This window comes from Arachis stenosperma, chromosome 4 (genome assembly GCF_014773155.1).
Source record: "Arachis stenosperma cultivar V10309 chromosome 4, arast.V10309.gnm1.PFL2, whole genome shotgun sequence".
In the NCBI taxonomy this organism is placed as follows: Eukaryota; Viridiplantae; Streptophyta; class Magnoliopsida; order Fabales; family Fabaceae; genus Arachis; species Arachis stenosperma.
In genome coordinates, this window is record NC_080380.1 from 105,731,085 (window position 1) to 105,734,003 (window position 2,919).

General features: G+C 36.6%; 1 non-coding gene across 1 annotated transcript; it reads left to right on the top strand.

Annotated features, from left to right (window-relative positions):
• The first annotated feature begins 274 nt into the window (after window positions 1-274).
• LOC130978418 (small nucleolar RNA R71) lies at window positions 275-382 on the top strand. The gene has a single exon (XR_009086063.1). It is a non-coding gene; the product is annotated as a small nucleolar RNA R71 (small nucleolar RNA).
• The last annotated feature ends 2,537 nt before the right edge of the window (window positions 383-2,919 follow it).

Below are 2,919 nucleotides of genomic sequence, written 5' to 3' on the forward strand. Positions count from 1 at the left end.
TCATATTGACTTGCTGAGTCAATATCTTGTTCTGAGCCAGAATGGCATTCAGAGTATCAATCTCAAGAACTCCTTTCTTCTGATTTGTCCCATTGTTCACAGGATTCCTTTCAGAAGTGTACATGAATTGGTTATTTGCAACCATTTCAATTAGTTCTTGAGCTTCTGTAGGCGTCTTCTTCAGATGAAGAGATCCTCCAGCAGAGCTATCCAAAGACATCTTGGATAGTTCAGAGAGACCATCATAGAAAATACCTATGATGCTCCATTCAGAAAGCATGTCTGAAGGACATTTTCTGATTAATTGTTTGTATCTTTCCCAAGCTTCATAGAGGGATTCTCCTTCCTTCTGTCTGAAGGTTTGGACTTCCACTCTAAGCTTACTCAATTTTTGAGGTGGAAAGAACTTTGCCAAGAAGGCATTGACTAGCTTTTCCCATGAGTCTAGGCTTTCTTTAGGTTGTGAGTCCAACCATGTCCTAGCTCTGTCTCTTACAGCAAAAGGGAATAGCATTAGTCTGTAGACCTCAGGGTCAACCCCATTAGTCTTGACAGTGTCACAGATTTGCAAGAATTCAGCTAAAAACTGATGAGGATCTTCCAATGGAAGTCCATGGAACTTGCAATTCTGTTGCATTAGAGAAACTAATTGAGGCTTAAGCTCAAAGTTGTTTGCTACAATGGCAGGGATAGAGATGCTTCTCCCATAGAAGTCAGGAGTAGGTGCAGTAAAGTCACCAAGCACCTTCCTTGCATTGTTGGCATTGTTGTTGTTTTCGGCTGCCATGTGTTCTTCTTCTTTGAAGAATTCGGTTAGGTCCTCTACAGAGAGTTGTGCCTTAGCTTCTCTTAGCTTTCGCTTCAAGGTCCTTTCAGGTTCAGGGTCAGCTTCAACAAGAATGCTTTTGTCTTTGTTCCTGCTCATATGAAAGAGAAGAGAACAAGAAAATGTGGAATCCTCTATGTCACAGTATAGAGATTCCTTGAGGTGTCAGAGAAGAAGAAAAATAGAAGGAAGAAGGAGAAGAATTCGAACTTAGTTAGATAGAGTTTGAATTGTGCATTGAGGAGGAGTGGTACTCCATAAATAGAAGGATGTGAGAAGAGGGGAAGAAATTTCGAAAATTAAGTTAAAAAGATTTTAAAAACATTTTGAAAAACTTTAATTGATTTTCGAAAACCAAGAGTGGGAAAGAAATCAAGTAATTTTTGAAAAAGATTTTGAAATTAGAATTTAAAAAGATATGATTGAAAATCATTTTGAAAAAGATGTGATTAAAAAGATATGATTGAAAAGTTGTGCTTTTAAAAAGATATGATTGAAAAGATATGATTTGAAAACAATTTTAAAAAGATTTGTTTTTAAAATTAATGACTTGGCTAACAAGAAAAGATATGATTCAAACATTAAACCTTTCTCAACAGAAAAGGCAACATACTTGAAATGTTGAATCAAATCATTAATTGATAGCAAGTATTTTTGAAAAAGGAAAGAAATTGATTTTGAAAACATTTGATTGAAAATATTTGATTTGAAAAAGATTTGATTTTGAAAAACTTTGAAAACTTGAAAAAAATTTGCATTAAAAACAGAATCTTCCCTTGTGTGCCATCCTGGCGTTAAACGCCCAGAATGGTGCACATTCTGGCGTTTAACGCCCAATGCACTACCTTTTTGGGAGTTAAACGCCCAACCAGGCACCCTGGCTGGCGTTTAAACGCCAGTCTGTCCTTCTTCACTGGGCGTTTTGAACGCCCAGCTTTTTCTGTGTAATTCCTCTGCTGTATGTTCTGAATCTTCAATTCTCTGTATTATTGACTTGAAAAGACACAAATTAAAAATATTTTTAGATTTTTAATAATGAGGAATAATCAAAATGCAAATAACAATGCATGCAAGACACCAAACTTAGCAGTTTGTATACTACTGACACTAACAAATGAGAATGCATATGACAAACAACAGAAATACTCAAGTCAATAGAATTCAAAGATCAAAACAAGAAAATCATCAAGAACAACTTGAAGATTAATGAAGACACATGCATAAATTCGAAAAATGCAAGAAGAACAGAAACATGCAATTGACACCATACTTAAAATGAGACACTTAGACTTAAACAAGAAATATTTTTGGTTTTTATGATTTTGTAATTTTTTTGGATTTTTCGAAAATTAAGTGAAAAAGAAAATAAAGGTATCAAAATTCTTAATGAGAATTCCAGGAATCATGCAATGTTAGTCTAAAGCTTTAGTCTAAAGGAATTAGACATAGCTAGCCAAGCTTCAGCAGGACATTGCATTCAAGAGCTAAATTGATGAGAATCAATCAGCTTTGGTGATGATAAGATCATCACCTTGAAACACTAGAATTCATTCTTAAGAACTCTGAAAAATACCTAATCTAAGCAACAAGATGAACCGTCAGTTGTCCATACACGAAACAATCCCCGGCAACGGCGCCAAAAACTTGGTGCATGAAATCGTGATCACTACAACTTCGCACAACTAACCAGCAAGTGCACTGGGTCATCCAAGTAATAAACCTTACGCGAGTAAGGGTCGATCCCACGGAGATTGTTAGTATGAAGCAAGCTATGGTCACCTTGTAAATCTTAGTCAGGCAGACTCAAATGGGTATAGATGATGAATGAAACATAATGATAAAGATAGAGATACTTATGTATATCATTGGTGAGAGCTTCAGATAAGCGAATGGAGATGCTTTGTCCCTTCCGTCTCTCTGCTTTCCTACTGTCTTCATCCAATCCTTCTTACTCCTTTCCATGGCAAGCTTATGCAAGGGTTTCACCGTTGTTAGTGGCTACCTCCCATCCTCTCATTGGAAATGTTCAACGCACCCTGTCACGGCACGGCTATCCATTTGTCGGTTCTCAATCAGGCCGGAATAGAATCCAG